The sequence below is a fragment of the Notamacropus eugenii genome, chromosome 4, assembly GCF_028372415.1.
Source record: "Notamacropus eugenii isolate mMacEug1 chromosome 4, mMacEug1.pri_v2, whole genome shotgun sequence".
Lineage (NCBI taxonomy): Eukaryota > Metazoa > Chordata > Mammalia > Diprotodontia > Macropodidae > Notamacropus > Notamacropus eugenii.
The window spans coordinates 155,296,601-155,319,964 of record NC_092875.1 but is presented as its reverse complement, the minus strand read 5'-3'; the positions used below and the strand labels follow the sequence as shown (position 1 = coordinate 155,319,964).

At 37.9% G+C, this 23,364-nt stretch overlaps 1 protein-coding gene across 14 annotated transcripts in view; it reads left to right on the top strand.

Annotated features, from left to right (window-relative positions):
* Positions 1-23,364, top strand: part of CPQ (carboxypeptidase Q) — a 681,911-nt gene that overhangs the window by 591,948 nt on the left and 66,599 nt on the right. The window lies entirely within an intron of this gene.

Here is a 23,364-nt window from a genome sequence, read left to right as displayed (position 1 = left end):
TGAGCCCTTGTATGTGCAAGGAGAGAATGTGACCCTGGTTTGGAGAGATATTTCTATAATAACTTTCCTTGCTATACTTGCTTAGTAAATAGCCTTTCTAATTAAGACTGGCTAACAAGCAGAGGGAAGCACACCAGTGGGAGCTCATGAGAAACAGTACTAGGAAACACCAGCAACATTCAGTGTTTGCTGATCTTAGCACCCTTTACATCTCTGAGAGGGAGAAGCAGTCAGCTATCCTCTGGATAGCTGCAGCCTCGAGGCCACATGTGGCCCTCTAGGTCCTCAGTTGTGACCCTTTGACTGAATCTAATAAAAAAATGTGTTCCATAAAACTTGGACTCAATTAAAAGGCTGCACCCAAGGACCTAGAAATCCACAGGTTCCCCGCCCCTACTCTGGACTAAGTCCAGTAATATGAGCAGGTGTTGGAGATTTAGCCATCAAATTCTAAAAACGCAAAAAATGTCAGATCTTCCCTTCGCTTTGTGCTTTGTAGATAGTTTAAATGTACTAAATTCCATGACCATTTTAAGAAATAATCATAATTCACCTTATGTGATGCTTTAGAATGTGTAAAATGGTTTTTCCTTACAATGTCTTCCTCCCAACAGCCACTCCACAAGTGAGCCTCCTATCTTCTCACACTTGCTCCAGGTGCAAACATTACAGCTCAAGCCTCTGAATAAATTATCACCATCTTACAAATGAGTAAACAGGGACCTGGAGAGAGTAAATAACTTTCCTCATGGCTTGTAAGTGGCAAAGTCAGGATTGATATCCAGATCTTCTGATTCCAGTGTTTCTGCCTTTTTTTGAGGGAGAGGAGGGGAAAAAGGGAATAAGCATTTAGATAAGGGCCTATGTTCAAGATGCTCTGCTAAGAAGTTTTTACAAATAGCATCTCATTTGATCCTTGAAACAATCCTGCAAAGTAGGGACTATTATTATCTCCATTTTATAGATGGGGAAAATGAGGCAAAGAAAGAAATGACTTGCCCAGAGTCACAGAGCTTTACTGTATCTGAGGTCAAACAGACCTCAGATCTTCCTGATTTGAAGTCCAATATTCCAACCACTGGGTCACCAGCTGCTCCTGGCTGGGCCATCAGTGGTTGTCTTGACTTTTATCTTGTCATTGGACTCCGAAGTCCCTGGAGGAGAGAATGGGGCTGATGACTTTGTGCAGCTCTGCCTCACTTAGATCCAATTCACCTGCAAATCAAGGCATCACTCTTCTGATGTCATTGGTCTTTAAGAAGGAAGTACTAATAACAACAGCAGCTGCTGCTTCTGGGGTCTAGTTTCTCCTGATGCAGATGTTACCTAAGCCGTTTCTGGTGCAGTGCTACCAATGCCTATGGGAACACCATACTTTCTGGAGTCTGGTGGTCTTTTCCACTGTGCCCTTCTGCCAAGTAAAATGGACTTGGATGCCAAGTGAAATGCTGCATGATTTTTTAAAATATTAATTAAGTATATGCTATCAGCGTTAATTAAGTTACGTTAAAAATCTCCTAGTTTTGATTTTTTGTTCGGTGTGAATACCTGGCATGTGGCTACTTGGACATTTTATTAAAAACAGTGGAGCCCTTGGGGCTGACCACACACACAGAAGAAGTGTACTCTCAAGTTTCTCTGGTAAATCTAAAGTTGTCCCATCATTCAGCTCATCACTGTGTCTGCCCAGAAAATGATTTGCCTGCATAGAGACCTAGGTGTGAGCTCTGGCTCTACCATTTGGTAACCATGTGCCCTTGGGCAAGCCTTTTAATTTCTTTATGCTTCAGTTTCCTTAGCTATAAAATGTGGATGAAAAACATTTACATTTCCTAGCTCAAGTTGGGAAGAAAACATTTTGTCAGTTTTGAAGTGTGTGTTCAGTTGTTTTTGACAGACACCTAATTTCATTGGTATAAAGTAATTCCCAATGAGAAACTATCTCTATTAATGCAGATTGATACCTAGAAAGAAGTATTTTTAGCCTTCTAGGGGTCAGGCACCAGGTTAAGTGCTTTACAAATATTTCATTTGATCGTCAGAACAACTCTGTGGGAAAGGTACGGTTAGGTGCTGTTATTAACCCCATTTTACAATTGAGGAAGCTGAGGCAGAAAGAGGTTAAGTGACTTGCTTAGGGTTATACAACTAGTAAGTATCTGAGACTGGATTTGAACTTAGGCTTTGAGCTCAGCACTCTAGCCATTGTGCCACCAAGCTATCTCCAGACTCTGCAACTTAGTCTTAGAAAGCTATCTGGGGCACTCATAGGTTAAGCATCATACAGCCATATGTGACGGAGGCAGGACTTGAATTTGGTTACCACTGAGCATGAAACCAGCTCTCCAGTCATTACTCCATGCTGCTTTTCCCCATCTCAGCTATTTTCAGCTCATTCTCATCTTTTTCAAATGAAGTTTTTAAATAGAAAACAGTTCTGGAACAAATCCCTATCCTGCTATTATTTTTCCAGATTAACTATTCTGCAGACTATTGTACAGGTGAATAAAAGTATTTATCTTTTCTGGTTGAATAAAAGGGGTAGGGTATGAATTCATCTGCTATAGCCTCCCTGAAAACATCTGTGTCCAGACAGAATGACGTAGATGATGTGAACCTTATCCTATTTCCTTCCACTGTGTATCTGTGTCATCGCTGTGGTTTAGTTGTTCTTCAGTTGTATCTGACTATTCGTTGCCCCATTTGGGGTTTTCTTTGCAAAGAAACTGGAGTAGTTTGACATTTCCTTGTCCAGCTCATTTTACAGATGAGGAAACTGAGGCAAACGGGGTTAAGTGACTTGCCCAGGAGCAAGTATACAGCCAGTAAGTGTCTGAGGCTGAATTTGAACTGAGGAATATGGGTCTTTCTGATTCCAGGTCTGGTGCCCTCTCCACCTCTTTACCCCATCTATTTTATTACTGTTACTGTTATAGATTTTCCCCCTATTTATCCTTGTGTTTTATTACCTTTGATGCTGTGGTACCAAATTATGGCCACCACATTATATTTATATTTAGAGAGTCCTGCTAACTAATGCTCTTGTAAATATTCAACAGAGACAGTTTTGTACAAAGGGCCAGGGAATTAGGTGACCTGCCAAGTTTTTTCTGTCTAATATCTATGATAATAGCTGCAAATTACATGGGACAGAAGGAAAGGAATTGTCCTGTAGAATCCCTAATGGAAATAAGGAACTTAACTTGTCCCCAAGTCTCATGTGTCCAGACCACGTTATACTGATGGTGTCTGATGCTTACGTGGATTCTTCATCTTTGAATAACAAGCAATATTGCCTTGGAAAATCTTTAACCACAATACTGCTCTGTTGTTTCCTTTAAGCAATCTTTTGAGGGTTTAAAAAATGTTAATTGACACTGCTTCTTGAATAGTAAATGAAGAGATCCAAACCAGAATTTAAAATCAAAATGCCTCCCCATTAGGAATCCAGTGGCATCAATTTTGGGGACTGAAGTTAAGCTAAATTAGCCAACCTTGTGCATTCATTACCCTTACCCTAATCCTCAGAACCACAAATGCAAAATGCTCGCATTACATCTGAAAGCTGGCATCAGCTGGGATTTCTTGAGGTGAATTCTGAAAGCTTAATCTGAAAGGTTCTTTCTCCAATGGTTGTTGCTAACTCCGATGTTTCCTCTTCACATCCGATACTTGATTAAAGATAGATGCCTATTTCTCAGTAGCCAATTAAAGCAAAAAAAAGGATGTATTTGGAATCACTTATTCTTCATGTCATGTCATACATTAAGAGATTCCTAGTGGCACTTAAGTTCTTATGAATTACAATGCTCTTTTGATACTTAAAATTTGAAGTTTAATATATAATATCAAAGCTGAGAAGTTCCTCTAGCCAAACGTGGCCTCCTTCCTTTATGCCTCACCTTCATTAAAGCCTCTCTGCTGTGTCCTTACTTTGCTTCCTTTGAAATATGGACATTATTGTAACCAGTTTAATTTGACACTATGCTCTACCCTGGACTTCCTCTCCATTTTCCTTACCAAAGCTAAACCCTACACGATTTCCTCATCTGTCTCCTCTGTTCCTACTCACAGGGTAGACTACGTTACAAAGCTGTGCTGATTGGGTGCACTGCCCATCTTTGTTATCTGATCTCACCTGGGCCCTCAATCCTGCACGACAATTATTTTACCATTCCCTCATTAACTCCCTATCCCATATCCCACCATACCTGCTCCAAACTCTCTCTTCTTTCTACAAGCCACCTATACCACTCCCTCACATTTCCTTTGAAGCAAGGGATCTCACATCATACTTTGCCAATAAAATGGAAGCTATCCTTGTCAGGATTTCATTGTCCCTAGTTTTGTCTCTCAGCTTCTTTCAAGATCATCTCCACTTCTCTCTTCCTTTCCTCCATCCTCTGAGGAAGAAATTACCTTTCTTCTTTTGAGACCACGTCTTCAACCTGCACCTTGGTTGATCCCTTTTGTTTCTTCCATGAACTTGCCCTGTTTATCATCCACTTAACATTCATGATCTTCAATCCCTCCTTTTTTCCATTAGTTTCTGCTCTGCTACCTACAAACATTCTCAGAGAACCCACATCCTTACACAAAACTTTCACTTGATACTGCCAGTTTCTTGGCCTATATCTCTTCTTCCCTTACTGCCAAATCCATGTTAAAAACTGTGTATATTAATTATCTCTATTTCCTTGCCTTTTATTCATTTCTCAGTCCCTTGTAATATGGCTCCTAATCCCATCACTCAACTGAAAATGTTCTCCCCAAAGTTATCAAAGATCTTATAATTACTAAATTCAGTAGCCTCTCATCCTTTTTGACCTCTCTGTGCCTTTTGACACTGACTACCTCTTTTTCCCCCAAGAAACTTTCTTCTAAGTTGTCATGATTGAACTTACCTTTTGACTTTTCTGTGCAGTCTTTATAAGTCCTCTTTGCTGAATCACCATCATCATCTATGTTGTACACCCATCTGAGGTAAGATCACCACAGTGGTCTGATTTGGGTTCTTTTCTTTCTTCGCTTTGTCATGGAAATCTCATAAGCTTTCATGGGCTCAATTTCTTTACAGATTATTCCCAGATCTAAACATAAAGACCTCATCTCTCTCCTTAGCTATAATTGAGCACCAACAACTAGCTATGTGTTGTATCTCCCCACATAGATGTCCCAGAGATACAGCAAACAAAACAAAGTATAACTCGTTATCCCAACCACACCTTTCTTCCTAACTTGTCCATTTCTGTAGAGCGCAGCACTATTTTTGTAGTCCTTTAGGTTCAATATCTCAGTATCACCCTTGACTTTGCTCTCCCTCTCCCACTCACTTCATTTCTAATCAATTGCTAAGTCATTGATTACAGCATCTCTCGTATCTATCCCCTTCTTTTCACTCAGATGGACAACTTTCTAGTTTAGCCCTTTATCACTTTCCTCCTGAATTATGGGAATAGCTTCCTGATTGATTTCCTTGTTTCTAGGCTCTCCTCTCTCCAATCCATTACCCAAACAGCTACAAAACTGATTTCCCTGAAGCAAAGTTCCGACAGTTTCAGAAGTATTCAAAAGTGACTCCTTAATGCCTATATGTTAAAATACACACTTCTTTGTTGGCCTTTAAATCCACTCCCACTCATCCCAATGAATTCCTCCAAATTATTTTTATAGTACTTTCCCTCATATAGTAAAAGCAGCTGGTTTGTGTGGATAGAATACTAGACTCGGAGTCAGGAAGACTGTGACGTTGGGCAAGTCTTTTGATCTCTACCTCAGTCTCCTCATCTGTGAAATGGGAAAAATAGCAACTACCTCTTCCAGATTTGTTTTGAGGATCAAATGAGATATTTGTAAAATGTTGTGTAGACCTTAAAGTGCTTTGTAAGTACTAGTTGCTATCACCATCACTACCACCACCACCATCATCATCTCTATGTTCCTCTTGCTTTTGTGCTAGCTAGCCATGTCTGAAATGACCTCCCTCTTCATTTCTTCATTATAGAGTCCTACTTTCCATCTAAGCATATCTCAGACACTGCCTCCTCCAAGAGGCCCTCCCATATTTCTCCCCATTTTCAGTCCTTCCACCCCACCCTAAAATTTATTTAGTATATTTGTTATATAAAAGGTAACATAGCATAGTAGATGGAGTGCTGACTTTGGAATCAAAAAGAACTGGGTTTGATCCCACCGTAACAGCCTTTAACACATAGTAGCTATGTGATCCTGGGCAGTTCTCTTAATCTCTCAGGGCTAAAATATTGCCAATGTGCGTCGATAGAAGTTCCTTCATCAAAGTTCCAATTAAATCATGGGTTTGCCCATGTTCTCCCTAAATTAAATATTTGTATAATGCATATATGTAGGCATCCACACATGTATATGTATAATGTTTCCCAGTCAATCAGTAGGCATTCATTAAATACCTACTCTATCCCAGATTCTTGCACAAGGGTTGCAAGTACAAAAAAGGAAACAATCCTTACTCTCAAGAAACTTAAACATGTACGTATAAGTGTGTATGTGTGTATATATATATATATATATGTATATATCATCAATATAAAGTGAATAAATACAAATATAAACCAAAAAAGTTAAGTATAAGGTGGTTTGGCAAGGAAGGCATTAGCAATTGGAGGTATCAGGTACTTGAGATGTATCTTTAAGGAAGAAAGAGATTCTTTGAGGTGGAGGTAGAGGAAGAATTCATTCCAAGCAGGTGGGATAGTTAGTACAAAGGGACAGAGACAGAGAATGAAACATCAGGTGTGAGGAACAGGGAAAAGGAATGGAAAGAGGAATAAGATCCAGTAAGAAAGATAGGTTGGGGCCAAGTTGTGAACGGCTTTAAATGCTAAACAGAGGAGTTTATATTTTATCTGAGAGGCAATAGGAAGCCAGTGATGTTGAAGGAGTCACATGGTCATATCTCTGATTAAGGAAAATTACTTTGGCAACAGTGTGTAGGATGGACTGGAGTGGTGATAGGTTTGGGGAAGGGAGACCAATGAGAAAGTTGCCGCAGCAGCTTAGTAGAGGTGATGAGGGTCTAGACTCAGTTGGTAGCTGTGTGAGTGAATGGAAAGGGTCAGATGCTGGAGATGCTGGGAAAGTAGAAACAGCAAGAATTGGCAGATATTGGATATGTGAAGTGAGGAAGAGCGAGAAGTCTGGGATAGCACCAAAGTTATGAACCTGGGAAATTGGAAAGATATTGGTACCTTTGGAAGAGAAAATTTAAAAAAAAAAAAACCAGGGAAGTTTGGAGAAAAATGTTAACTCTTTCAATGAGGGATTATTTCATTTTGTCTTTGTATCCTGCACACCTAACATGATGCTACCACATAGTAGGTATGCAATAAATGTTTGTTGAATTGAGTTGAAAACATTGTTATCAAATGATTTTCAGTTGTGATTATTGTATGTTACACATTGGAGCCATAACCATCCTGAAGCATTTGGGGAAACACTCATTTCCAGGCGGGTAGGTGGTGCAATGGACAGAATGCTGGACCTGAAATTAGGAAGACCTGAGTACAGCTCTACCTTAGATTCTTACTAGCCATGTGACCTTGGACAAATCACGTAGAATCACTTTCCTTACTTATAAAATGGAGATCATGATAGCACCTACCTCCCAGGGTTTTAATGAGTATCAAGTGAGATATTTGTTAAGCATTTATCACAGTGCCTGGCACATAGTAGGCGCCATATAAATACTAGCTATTATTATTGTTAATATGGGATGTCCAGAAAATTCTGCTGGAAATTCTCTTCCTATACTTATGACTTATGACGAGACTCTAAGCTCTGGTCTTAGAATTGTGTTTTTTGGAGCAATAGATATTTTGTATCTTCTGCCTTACAAGCCCCATTCCTTCACTGATAAGTCCCTCCTGGTACTTACATTTTGAGAAAGGGCCAACCAACCTCCCAGCTGTGCTTCTGACTTTCCAGACTTCACGCTATAACTTCAACAACCCCGCTCCTAACCAACCCACCCTGGCTTTCATCTAACTCTTGTGTATTATTATGTGTGTACCATGACGGCAAAGACTATCCTTCTTTTTGTCTGTATTTATATCTCTACTGCTTAGCATGGAAGTTAGTATGTAGTAAATGCTTAATCAATGCTCATTGCCTTGTTCCCTCAGACTTCTGCCTAGCCCCTTCTTCCTATGTTATATCAGCAGAGCATTGGAAAGAGAAACACACATCTAGCATCTCCCAATATTGTCTAATGGACTATCAGTTGGCATAAGATCAACAAAATAATTGGCAAAATAATTAAAATTGTCAAATGAGATAAAATACATAAAGTGATTTTCAAATCATAAGGTACTCTATCAAGTTTAGCTGTAATTATTTTGTTATGTTATGATTAGCTCATTAGGCTGGTTGGTGGCTGCCCTTCATTCTCGAAGAGGACCAAAATGACATCACTATGTTAGAGTCAAGTTAGAGTGTGGCCAACTGTGGCCGATCAGGCCAGTATGAGCTCTGAAGGCTCTACCACAGATGGGGCACAAAGAGTCCATATGAACATTTGGAGTGGAGATGTGTCTAAATTTGTGTATCTCACATTTCTTTTGAGCTACTGCGATTCTGCTTTGCTCATAGGGCGCAGCACCTTTTTTGATGTGGACTGATGTGGACTGTCCATGCTGGACAGTCCCTTGCTGGTATTTCCCATATCATGCAATCAATTCCAAAGTTCTTCAGAGAGAACTTGAGAGTGTCCTTGTATCACTTCTGGCCTCCATGTGAGCATCTTCCTTGCATGAGTTCTCTGTAAAACAGCCTTTTAGGCAAGTGTATATTTGTCATTCAGACAACTTGGCCAGCCCATGAGAGCTGCACTCTCTGCAGAGGAGTTGATTTCTTGAGCTATTAGGTATTAGATAATTAGGTGCTAATAATATTATTATTAACTCATGGTGCTAATGGCATTGATATTAAAGAAAAGAGATGGGTTCCTTCCCTATAATCAGAATACAGTTGCCCTGTAATTCTTCTGGGACCCTAGCATCATTTCTGCATTCAACTCTGTAGGTAATACAGCAGATAGAGTACTAGACAAGCAGTTCAAATCTGGCCTCAGAAATTTACTTTAAGACCACAGGCAAATCACTTAATCTATCTGCCTCAGTTTCCTCATCTATAAAATAAAAATAATAATAGTGTCTACTTCCCAGGGTTGTGAAAATAAAATGAAATAATGTTTATAAAACAGTTTGCAAAACTTAAAGTACCATATAAATGCTTCCTATCATTATAGTGATAATAATTATTGTTATTTTAAACTATCATTACTAAGAGAGAAAGGAAAAAGTCTGATCACCTTACTTCTTTAGAATATGAATTCCCATAGGGGAAATATGTGCTTTTTCTTAACAACTAATTCACTGTTGGAGCTGTGAATTGGTATAACCACTCTGAAAAACAATATGGAATTATGTGAATAAAAGTGACTACAGTGTCCATACTTTTTGATCCACTGCTAGGTCTATAACTGAAGAAGGTTATTGGTCAAAGGAAAGGTTCAATATTTACCAAAATATTTATACTGGCACATTTTTGTGATATCAAAGAACTAGAAACAAAAGAGATGGTCCAAGATTGGGGAATGACTAAGCTGACTGTGGTGCAGGAATATAATGTGCTTTGCTGCAAGAAATAGAGACCACGATGAATATAGAGAATATTTGCATGAACTGATACCAAGTGAAGTAATCAGAGTCAGGAAAACAACACATGCAACGACAGCAATGTAACTGGAAAGAATGACCACAAAATGGTAGAAACAGCGTTACAAAAGCATAAAAACAAGCTCGGCTCCAGAGAACAGATAGGAGAAGACAGCCTCCCTTCTCTTCTTTGCAGAGGTCAAGGATCAACAGTGGGAATCATTTCACTTCACATCAGATTTTTCAATGTGCATACGGGTTTTACTGAACTTTTCCTCTTTCTTTAAAAAATTATTATAAGAGTTGATTCTTGGGAGGTTGAGAGGGGTAAGGGATGCAAGGGAAAACCTAGGTAATGTAGAAACAAAAGACAGTATAAAAACCATTTAATACACCTCAGAAATCCATTAAAGCACTGTATGTATATATATGTATATATATATATATATATATATATATATATATATATATATATATATATTAAAGCTGAGGAAATAAATCAAACAAAGCTAAGCAAAGAATGATGATGATGAACACTATATAACGATTACCTTATTTAGGTATGTAGTTCATATTGTCTAAACTAATGAAGTGACTTAACATTGGATATTTTTTTATTCTTTGATTATTAGAATTTGCTTTTACAGAAGGTTATATGCTTCCTGTGTAACACATTTAATTATCTATGTTCAAGGTCATCCTTTAATTGGAGAAATCTTAAAGGCTCACTGATTTCAGTTAACATAGAATGTTTGGTTCTATATATTTCAGGCAAGTCCCAAAGCAGACCATTCAGGGATGTGTCGTCCGTATTAGACTGGACACCACCTGGATTTTTCCTTTTCAGAACTAAAGTGTGTAGCTGTATTAAGAATGACTAACAGTGCCACATTGCTGAATAGCCTTATTAGTTTCAATGATGAAAATTAGAGTAATTGAGATTTAAATGCTCTTATGGCTAATAGCTTTCCCAGAGACTCTTGCCTTCTTTGTTTTACTCTCTGCATACTACTATTGTTAGTCAGTGAAAGGCTTTACCAAGTAGGTTCTAGTGTCTTTATGGTCCATGACTGCACACCTGGAGGTAAAGTATATTTTAACTTATGAGATTAGTTTGTACTTTGTTGAGGTCAAGTTTAACTTGTTTGATCCACATGTATTTTGAAGGTGTTGTTCAGCTATTTTCAGTCATGTCCCACCTTTCGTGACCCCATTTGGGGTTTTCTTCGCAAAGATACTGGAGCGGTTTGTTATTTCATGCTCCAGCTCATTTTTACAGATGAAGAACTAAGGCAAACAGGGTTAAATGACTTCCCTAGGATCACACAGCTGGTAAAGGTCTGAGGCAAGATTTGAACTCATGAAGATGAGTCCTGATTCCAAGCCCAGTGCTCTATCTTCTATACCACTTAGCTGCCTCCGAAATGACAATTTGATTAAATTAGAATAAAGGAGTGGCTAAGTTATTACATGCAGTAAACACATCTAAAGAACATAAGACTCATATAGATGAAACAAAAAAAAATGTATAAAAGGATAGGTGCAAGAAACAGAAGAAAGGAAATATTGTCATATGGGAAATACAAAGTTGGGAAGACCTCATTTCAAACCCCACGACAGACTCTAGCTGTGGCCCAGCCCAAGGTTGTGGGTCTCAATTTCTTCATCTGAATTAATAGAGATAATAATAGACAGAACCCACTTCAGATAATTGCTATAAGGATCAAATGAGGTCTGCAAACCTTAAAGTGCTGAATAAATGTGAATTGCTTTTATTATAATTAGTATCATTATTGCTAGGGCACACAGTGGATAGAGTGCTGGGATTGAAGTCAGGAAGACTCATCTTCCTGAATTCAAATCTAGCTTCAGACACTGGCTGTGTGACCTTGGAAAGTTAATTAACCCCACTTTCCTCAGTTTTCTCATCTATAAAATGAGCTGGAGAAGGAAATAACAAACCACTCCAATATCTTTGCCAAGAAACCCCATCCCATGAAGAGATGGACAAAACTGATAACGAAGCAACAATATCATTATTTGCCTCCATCAAGGAAGTATCCACACCAATGAAATCACAAATCCGTCAAAGTATCAGTGTCTGGACTGATAAAGAGGTATTAATAATTATTCAGTCTTTTATTGGATCACTTGTGTAACCAATGTATAATCACCTAATTTTGATGCTCCTTTATTAATATTTTATTTTATTAATATTGTATTTCACTAATAAACTAGAAGTTCCACTGCTTTAAAGTTATCATTGTCTGAATCAGAATTAAAAGCACTTTTAGAGCAAAGACAGCTTACGCGTACTAAGTTCTAATTTAGGGGAAATATAACTTCATTCAGTTGCTCCTGGGAGAGTGACCCAGATTAGAAGTCATTTGACCTGGGTTGTATCATCAGCTCCATTGCTGATCATATGAATAACATTTTACAAGTCACATAGTGTAACTATGGCTCAGTTTCCCAGTATGTATACATATATAATCGTCCTTTCTTCCTACTTGTCTAATAACAATGCTATGACAAATGATGAGGCACTGTCTGTGTAACTATACCAAGATCTGCACAAGAATAGTTACATTAGTAATAAAAATAATAATTACTATTACTATCATTATCATGCTTGGCATAAATCCAGGTTTTCCAATTCCAAGTCCAATGCCCTTTCTACTATACCCTGGTGCAAAGATATAAAACCCCAAGAAAGGTAGCATTTCCTTAACATTTTATGTCAGAACACTCAGAAAACCTTTCCCCTGACTATCAACATCACCCGCATCCTGTCTCAAATTATTTTTAGGTATTGAGATGCCAAGATCCATGCCATATTTCTAAAACCCTCATTCCCTACCCTTGGGATCCTTATGGTTCCCACACTCAGAACCTGAAAGGTCACCAAAAATACATCTTACTCACTGAAAATAGAAAACAGCTGCTAAGCTAGCTTGAAGTGTACTGGGTTAAAAAATGGGTAAAACCATAGAACCATTTCCATTAATGATTCAGTGTGTGGGTGCCCCATTGTTATGCAAGACCTCATGTAAGAGCAGGAGGAATATAAATGGGGGGTGGGGCAGTTCTCAAAACTGATTCAGTGTAACTAGAAAACTTGAAAGGAAATTCATGGAAAAAGTCACAGGAAACCATTTCCATGGAAGGGGCAGCATATTAGTTCTACAACGACTACATCTTGGGTAGATGTTGCAAATGAGCTTTGAACTGGGTCAAGAATTGGAGAAAAGACTGGATTGTATTTAGAAGATCACATAGCACTTTCACTGATCCCAGGCTACTTGCTAACAACAACAATAAAGCCCATCTTTTTGAAACATCAGTATCCTTCCAGCGCTTTTTCCCCCCCAAGTCATAAAGCACTGGGATCTTGGTCCCCTCAAAACTTCAGGTGACCTGCATGTAAAGACTCCAGTTGGGTGCAAATAGTTAACCGCATATTTCCAATATGACTTGCCATAAGAAGTACAAAAAAGACAGCATCAAGGACATAAATGGAGGTAGACCAAGTGTTATGTGATCAGAGTGAAGGAGAAGATGCACAACCCAACTGGAGCACTGTCATGAAAAAAATATAAAAGAAACTGAGAAAGTCCTCCAGCACATTGGATAGTTCTTCTATGGAAGATTTATGGAAAGATGGACAAAAATTTCACAAAAAGAGAAGGCATACCAAATTGCCATTGGAACTGGTACAGAGGGTACACATATTTATGAGTTCATGGATCTATTAAAGGTAGAAATCATTAAAGGAGAAAGGTTTCTACTTATCATCATCATCTTCATCCAATATGTCTTTACAACCTGTGTGTGCTGAACTGAGCACAATTTAGTAGGCATTATTTTTCTTGACCAATATATTTTTTATTCCAAACTAAATATTTCATAATTTACTCTTTGAGGGAAGTCCCTGAATTTTTGTGCTTGACATTTCAGCGTACCCTTTGTGAGTGCCACAGTATATATCTGCCAGTTTTTATTTAGGGGCAATTGCTCCTATTTAGGTAGACATACCATAGGATCATAGGTTTAGAGCTGAAAGGAAGCTTGGAAGCCATCTAGTGCAACCTTGTTATTTTACAGATGAAAAAACTGAGACCTACAGAAGTTATATGACTTGCCCAAGGTCACATAGTGCCAGACAACAAAGCACTAAAAGATAGCTATATATTAGTCCTTACTGTAAAGATATTGGGCAACTAGGAAGGCTAAACAGAGTCTTCTTTGAGATGACATGCTTTATTAGGCCAGTGGTCCCAGATGGCTCAGGAGAAAAATCAAGTGCAAGTCATGTCATCATCTTGATGTCATAGTCACTTACATAGTAAGTGTTAGAGACCAGATTTGAACTCAGGTCTTTCTGACTCTAGACAGCACTTTGTCCACTGAGTCACCCAGCTAGTTCTTGATTTCCCTTTTGGGAATCAAACCCCATTCTTTCTCATGACAACTGGAGATACTCACCACTATGCAATCTATCCACTGCACCATCAAAGGATCATTTCTCACCATTCAATCCAATCTAATTCAAAAAACATTTATTAAGTGCCTCCTATTGTCAGCACTGTGTAGGTGCTGAGCATAGAAATTCAAAATGACAAGAAATGAGAAACAGCCCCTGCAGACAAGATGATTGTATCTCACTGGTCTCTGTACCAGTAATTAAAGTTTACTTATGATCTAAAAACTATGTGATTCTAAGAAGCTGCTACCTTTTCTCCTACCACATTGCCCTCAAAGCAGAAGGGAACAGCACAGGACCACAGGCCATTTTTTCATTTTTATTTTTTTCATGGTTTGCCATGCAAAAAAAAAAAAAAAAATCTTCACCAGGTGGCTAGCCTCTTGATGCAATGCCTCTCCATAGTTAGTTAGTTAGATTGGTTCTTGGAAAATGGATTTGGCCTTGACTGTAACCATATTTAAAGCCTTTCTGACATGCTATAACCTTATAATCCATTTTTAAGACTTTATAATCTACTGATATGGTCTTTGAGAATACCGGGTGATCTCCCTGCCATGATGGGGTATCAGAATAGGATTTTGTGGAGGCCTTGGCTGAAACCATAAGAAAAAGGTAGATAAAATCAACAGATCGTTTGTAAAGTTGATAATTCTTTTACTAAAACTTCTCCTAATTGTTATTTTCCTGGTTTCTAAAAAGCAATTGCCAAGACCCTGTGTGAAGTATATTTTTTGAGGAAGGACACATTATTTGCCAAAACTGCTGGGAAAACTGGACAACAATCTGACAGAAATTAGATTTAGGCCAATACCTCACCCCATACACCAAGCTAAGATCCAAATGGTTACAAGACTTAGAATTAACAGATTTATGAAAAGAAGAAAACTTTGTGACTGAACAAATTATACTATCACACAAGAGAAATGGACAGTTTTATTACAGAAAATTTGTAAAACTTTTTCACGAACAAATTTGGTATAGTAAAAATTAGAAGGAAAACAGGTAACTAGGGAAAAAAATCTGTGTGAAAACTTTCTCTGATATCTGAGATATATAAAGAATGAATTCAAATTTATAAGACTAAGACCATTTCCCATTAGATGATGATGTCGATAACTAACATTTATATGGCTTTTACTATGCACTAAGTGCTTTTTGGAGTGGTCTCATTTGATCCCTATAACCCTGCCATATAGGTGCTATGATAATTCTCATTTTACAGATAAGGAAAATGAGGCAAACAGAGTTTAAGTAACTTGTTCAGCATCACACAGGTAGTGAGGTCAGATTTGAACTGAGGTCTTCCTGTGTCCAGGCCCAGCATTCTACCACTGTGCTGCTAGCTGTCTTCTAACATAAATGATCAAAGGATATTAACAGGGAGTTTTCAAAGGCAGAAATATAGACTACTAACAATCATATGAAAAAATGTTCTAAAGCTCGGAGAAACATATGTTAAAATAACGTTGAGGTTCCACCTTATACCTCTCAGACTGGCACAGATGATCAAAGGGTGCTATGAGAAAACAGAGGAATGGTGCTGCAAATTAATACAGCCATTCTAGAAAGTAATTTGGAACCATGGCCAGAAAATGCCCTTTGACCCAGTGATACCACTATAAGGCCTATCTTCCCTTGCCAAAGTTGAGAATCTGTGTGTACAAAATATTTATAGCAGCTCTTTTGGTGACAGTCAAAAATTAACAACAAGAGAATGCCCTCCTGTTGAGGAATGACTAAACAAATTATGGTATGTGAAATAATAATGGAATATTAGTGTGTCATGAGAAATCATGAAAGAGCTAATTTCAGAGGAACCTGGGAAACCCTCTTTGAATTGTTACAGTGAGAAATGAGTAGAATTAGATTTATACACGGATAACATTATGGAAAAAGACAACTCTGAAAGACCATAGAATGCTAATCAATTCAGTGATAGACAAAAAATTCAAAATATAAAGAAGAAATATACCACTTATCTACAGATAGGAGTGATGAACTTACAATGAGGAAAAATATGCATTTCTGAACACAGATTTGTTTTGCTAGACAGCTGTGGAGGTTTTTACTTTTTTTAATTTGCCCAGTAGGGTGAAGGTTAGTAAGTGCCATGGCTATTGATTTTTTAAACGCTTGGAAAAAAGCATGCCTCATAACATAAGGAGTGGTTCCTATGTGTTTGGTGGTCCTGTCTCCCAATGGAGGCCCCCGTGGAAGCTTCATGACCCAGGTGGGCTATGCCATGCCTCCTTGGGACCCAGCTTCTATATAAGCTTAATTTCTAAGAAGTTGAACGCATCTAGAAAGGTTTTCTTCAGTCTGAGACTGGTTTCATAGCCCTCAGACCTCTCAGAACACATATTCTCAATTATATTGTACTTAAGTAAATGCAGCTATGAGAAGTCAACCGAAGACTTCAGGATTAACCTTTAGTATTCAGGTTTCTCATGATTCCAGCCCCCTGAATATCTCCTTCACCAGTGCAGATTGCAGCCCTTCCCTGCCTTAGTAGACAGTTGCATAAATTGTGGCATTCAAAACACTTTATCACCTACTGGCCCATCTTCTAAATATTTTGACCTCTCTGAGTTTATAATCAGTCAGGCTTGCGTATGGATAATAGACTTATTTAAGCTCATGCTTAAAGCCTTTCAGCTTCAAAGGATTACCAGAAAATGGGCTAGACTGGCTGATGTAGCCTTTAAAAGTCCAAAGTCACCTCCATGTCACTTTGAAAACTTGAGCAGAAGAAACAAGGGTCAGAGCTGGTAGCACATTAAAGATAAAGCACATTGGTAAGGGAAACAGGAAGAGAAAGGTCTAAGGAAGTTCCTTAGATGGAAGATTAGTGGATAACTAGAAATTGTGCCTATTAAGTTATTTAACTATTCACCATTCTCAGTCCTTTTCTAGCCTGATCAATGAGTTTCTCAATATCGTCTTGCATTCGATATAAAGACTTTCACTCTTTCTTCCTCCTGTTTCATCTGCAGGAGGTAAGTAGCATTCTTCTTCATGTCCTCTTGAATCATACTTGTCATCGCATTGATTAGAGTTGTTAATTCACCACACCACAAAGAACTCCTATAAATGTATTTGTACAATTTGTACAATTTGTACTATTCCTCTTTCTTCAATCTCTAAGGGTTATAGTCCTAGCAGTGAACCAGCATGCCTATTTTCTCATCGTTGCATCACCCTGCTGACTCATATTGAATTTACAGTTCATTAAAACTTCTATCTAACCATTTTCACTTATGAAGTTGATTTTTGTGTATGTGCCTACGTGTAAGACTTTACATTTGTCCCTACTGAAATTTATCTTACTAGATTGAACTCAGTGCACTAGCCTGCCATTATCTTGGTTCTGGACTCTGCCCTCCATTTTATTAACCATACCCCTCAGCTGAGGGCCATCTTCATATTGAATGACTGTACCATCACTGTCTTTATCCAGGCCACTGATAAAAATGTCAGAGTGTAAGAGTAAAGCAAGAACCCTGGTATATACTCTTGCTAAAGATCTCCACTTACGTTGATATTTAAACATTAATGATTAGTTTTTTGAGTATGGCCATCCAACCAGTTCTGAATCCTTTTAACTGTTTTGTCACCTAGTTTACATCTGTCTAGCTTTTCAACAAGAAAAACGTGAAATAACTTTTTCAAAAGCCTTGCTAAAATTCTAGGTAAATTAAATCTATAGCCTTTTCCTTATCTCCCATTTTAGTAGCCATGTCAGTGAAGGGAACGATGTTAGTTTGGCATGACCTTTTCTTTATGAAGTTCGTTGGTTCTTAGTAATCACATTCACCAATCATCTGTTTAATGATTCATTCTAGAATTTTCCTAGGAACCAAAGTTAAGCTCCCTGACTTGTAGAGTTTCTGGTCTCTTCTCTTTTTTTTTTTTTTTCTTTTTTTGAAAATTGGGACATGTGCTCTAATCCGATCTTGTGGCACCTCTTCCATCTTCATGATTCTTCAGATAATTCTTTCAGTACTTGTGGATCTAGTTTGCCTGGGTCTGGTGCCATGGAATCACTGAAGGAAACTTAAAATTCTTTACCCTATATCAGCTCCCTACTGCCCAATCCCCCTTTTCACTTTTTATTAGATAGATGAGCAGATTTAGAGATATCTCTACTCCAAATGTTCATAGGGATTATTTGTGCCTGACCTGTGGAAGAGTTTTCTGAGCTCATACTGGTCTGATCAGTCATAATTGGACACCACTGTCCCTTGACCCTAACATAATGATGTCATTTTGGTCCTCTTTGAGAATGAAGGACAACACCCATAACCAGTAGTAATTTAAATTGTCAGTAGTGTAGAGCCTTCTGAGGTTACTTATTTAGACAGGGTCAAATAAATACTACACTTTATTGTCTGTAGCAACGGTTCTTAAAATGGGGTCCATGAACTTTTTTAAAAAAATATTTTTACATATATATGTATATATATATATATATATATATATATATACATATATATCTCAGTGTAATTAGTTTCTTTGATAATCCTATGTATTTTCTTTGATAAATTTAAAAACTTTATTCTCAGAAGTCCATACGCTTTACTAGAGTGCTGATAAACATAAACATAATAACATATATTAATATAACATAATAAAATATTAATAACAAAAATAACAACATAAAAAGTTTAAATAGTCTTTTGGTATAGAGGCCTGGGATTCCATTGTTCACAAGACATTTCAACAAGCTAGGCTAGCCTGCCTGATGAACTTCAGGCTTTCGCTGGTTTGTTTTGTTTTTCTATTGGGTTTAGAACTTCGACTCTTCCACACTGTACCCTCTGGCTTCATCTGGGCACAAAGATTAATTTTGAAATGTTGGTGTATGTGTGTGTGTGTGTGTGTGTGTGTGTGTGTGTGTGTGTGTGTGTGTGTGATCAGAGAAAGATATGTGAGATCAGATCCCCCTTAGGCTTTCAAATATAAGTTTAATTTAACACAGAAAGTAAATGAGAAAGTTCAGGTTGCCAGATTTCTCAAGATTTGTACTCTGGCAGTTGTCCTAGCCCTCCCTCCCACATCACTTTACATCCGCTTTAGGAGGGGCTGGGTTTTCTTTTCGCTTTTCAGACTACGCCCTTGTTAATTTTAGTCATAATCACATTTCTCACGATCTGCTCTGCTGGACCAAATGGCACCTCCTCAGCTAACCTTTTGCCTCCCTTGAAATGCTGTTAAAAATTCATCCGTTTTTTCCCTAAGGAAAATAAAAATATATGAAAAACAGTGATCTCAGAAAATCACAACTTCTCTTAAAATCTAATTTTCAAGGGCGGTGAGACTTTCCTAGCATGTGTCTTTGAAATGGACAGTATTTATCTGTTGTAGAACGCTCAGGATCCCCTTCTACCCTTCTTTCTCTAGGTAAAGCAAACCTATTTCTTCTCACAGACCTTTTCTGAGTTTCTTTGCAAATGACATCCAAAAGTTCCATATTTTACTTCCACTTTTTCTCTTCTGGGGATTCAAGGAATACTAGGAGTATCTGGCATCTTCATGGTTTTTCTTGTGTAGCCTCCCCACTAGATTGTAATCACTGTATTACGCATGTAAACATTTATTAAGTGCCTGCTATGTGACTGGCACTATGGGGATGAAAAACCAGGCACAAGATAGATTCTGCCCTCAGGGAACTTACAATCTAATTACAATCAATTTAAACCTCCTGATGATTACTAGGTGTGTGGCCTTGGGCAAATCACTTTACATCTCTGAGGTTCGATTTTCTCATCTATAAAATTAGTGGTTGGAATAAATGACCTTTAGTAAAGAGTTCAGTTCTAAATCTATGATTCTATAATACTATGACCTTTAGCAGGTCATGTCTCTCACCGGGGCCTCAGTTTCTTCATCTGTAAAATGTCAGAATTGGTCTAGATGACCTCTGAAGTCCCTTCTAAGTCAATACTTGCAATAATAATATTCACAGTTGTGGGAATTGACCTAGATGGCCTCTGAGGTCCCTTGTAGGTCAATAACAATATTGATTATTATTGTTATTGATCTTATAATAATGCTCCTTATTGTTGTAATTATAATGCTTTATAGCTACCATTTATCTAGCACTTTAAGGTTTCCAAAATGCTGTAGATAAATCATCTCATTTTATCCTCAGAGCAAGCGGTAGGTGCTATTATTAGCCCCATTTTATAGATGAGATAACTGAGGCTGAGAAGTGTGAAGTGACTTGCCCAAGATCATATTGCCAAGTGTGTGAGGCAGGATTTGAGCTCAGTACTTTCTGAATTTGCCTACTGGGTTACGTAGCTACCTAACTCTAGACTCATGATTCTCTGATAAGATTCATTCATTCATTCATTCATTCAGTGAACTTTTGTGAAGTGCTTACAGCGTACCAGGTGCTGTGCTAAAGGTTGGGTATCCAAAAAAAAAGGCAAAAAATAGTCCCTGCCTTCAAGGACCTTACAATCCAATGGGAGAAAAAACATCGAAACAAATATATTCAATACAAGCTAAATACAGGGTAAATGGGAAGTAAAAAAAGGAAAGTATTAGAATTCAGGTAGCTAAGTGACACAATGGATAGAGTGTTGGGCTAGAATCATCTCCCTGAGTTCAAATCTGTTTCAGATACTTCCTAGCTATGTGACCCTGGTTAAGTCACTTAACCTTGTTTGCTTCAGTTTCCTCATGTGTAAAATACACTGGAGAAGGAAATTATAAACCACTCCAGTATATTTGCTAAGAAAACCCCAAATAGGGTCCCAAGGAATTGGACATGACTGAAACAAATGAACAACAAGGAAATGATTAAAATAGAGAAAGCACTGGGATTAAGAGGATTTAGGGAAAGCTTCCTGTAGAAGGTGGGATTTTAGTTAAGATTTAGAGGAAGTCAGAGAAGTCATTAGTTGAACTGGAGAAGAAAGATGTTCAGGGCATGAGGACCAGCCAGAGAAAATGCCAGAAGCCAGAAATGGATTTTAGGATTTAGTGTTGATAGGTACCTTAAAGATTATAGAATTAGGGATGATAGAATTACTCCCTGGAGGGGACAGTAGGATGCGATGAACCCACAGTCTTTCCCAGGCAAACAAAATGAAGACTATTTTCTTGTAGTCTGGGAACTTGTAAACTTCAAGGTAACCCTTAGCTTATACTTGCCCATTTAGCCACTTCCCTATCAAACCTAAGTCCTGACTAAGGCTTTAGCTATTGAATTGGTATTGCTTCAGACAAACTGAGACCTAGGAATGACCTTCACTTAAACAGGCCAAGGTTTCCCACTGCACCCTGAGTCATCTCCAGTCATCCTAACCAGTGTCTTGGTACTAGACTCTAATGACTCTGGAGGAGAGGATGAGGCTGATGACTTTGCACATCCCTATCTCACTTAAATCCAATTCACTTGCAAGTCAAGACATCACTCTCTGATGTCACTGGTCCTCTTCAAGAACAAAAGATGAATGAAAATGATTTCTAGGCATCCCATTTAAAAATGGACCTTACGTAATGAATCCTTGCCCATTAGAGGGATATCAAAATATTCAGAAGACTAGAGATAATGCCACATTAGAATCAATGAAAGAACTGGGAATGTTTAGCCTAAAGACTTTATCCTGAAGAACCATAGACAGCTTTAAGTATCTTAAGAGTGGTCACACAAATGGGGAATAAAACTCATTCTTCTTGGCAATCGAGCTACACCAAGTGCAAAGGTTGGTCCTTTCAGAGGTAGGTTTCAATTCAGAGATTACAGAGTCAGAAGAGACTTCAGAACCTGAGTCCAATACTCATCTGAACAAGAATACCCTCTACCTCATGCCTGACAAGTGGTCTTCCACTCTTTATTTGGAATGTGAAAGGGATCCTAGAACCTCCGAGGAAGACTTTTTCACCTTTGGATAACTCTGATCCTTTATTAATGTCAAGCCTAAGACAGCTACTTTGCAACATCTGCTGTTACAACTCATATAGAACTAGGAGCTAGTTTCTAATTCTATATACTGAAGTCAAATAGAAGAAGTCTAATTACTCTTCTAGGTAATAGCCTTTCAAATACTAGATATCATGTTGCCTTTATCCCCAAACCTTCTCTTCTCTAGGTTAAATATCCCCCCATGCTTTCATTTGATCCTTATAGGACATGATCATGATGTCCTTCACCGTCCTGGATACCATCAGACTTATCCCTATAGTTCCCAAAATGTGGTTATCAAAATGGAATTATGTACTATGGAGTGAGTCATAGTGATGCAAAGTATCTTTCTAACCTTTTTCTCCCTTAAATTTGAAAACCATCATAGCTGACCCAAAATGAGATGGGGTGCTTCAGAAGACAGCAGGAGGTCTTCAAGCATAGATTGGGTGATCATTTTTCTGAGAATGATGTAAAAAAATTCTGTCAAGATACAAGTTGGTGTAGATGATTTCTTAAGTTCCTTCCAATTTTTGAGAACTTGTGTTTCTATTCAGAGGGTGGGAAGGAGCAATTGGAAAGGCAGAAATTTAGTGTTTGTTTAGTGAATAATTTCAAAACTCAGTAAGTGAGAAAATATTTTGGATTTCTAACTGTATATTTCAAATAATATTTCAAAGTAAATTTTGCCCCACTGTTGTAAATTGAAATGTGCTGTTTAGTTCTGCAAAGTTATTATGTGGGAGGTAAGATCCATTCAATGAGTCAGTAAAGGAACTTGCCTAGAATAATACCCAATGGTACCTGTGTTGTCAAGGCACATTAGACAAAGATTTATTGTTGTTAAGGATTCCTGCCATGAATAATATTCCTCATCTTTAAAGTACTTGACAAAAATAGGTCTAAACTTCTTTTCAGCCAAATTCTCAAAGTCATAGTTACTTAGCCTGCCTAGCAGTATAATTCAAAACTTGGTAGTTATTCATTAAACATTATTAAAGAAGGAATGAAAATTTCAGATCAGAATATTAGAACATAGATCCAGAGGCTTAGAGGTTGTCTCTTCCTACTCCCTTATATAGTAAGTAACAGTCAGGATTTGAACTGAAGTTCCATGACTCCAGGTTCCACGTTCTTCCCAATGTACTATGCTGATTTCTTATCTGAATAGATTAAATATGGATTTCATGACCAAGTATGGACAAGGTTCTGGAGTTCTTTACATTGCCTGAAAAATTTTATGGGGGTAATTTAAGGTTCCAGTGATCAGC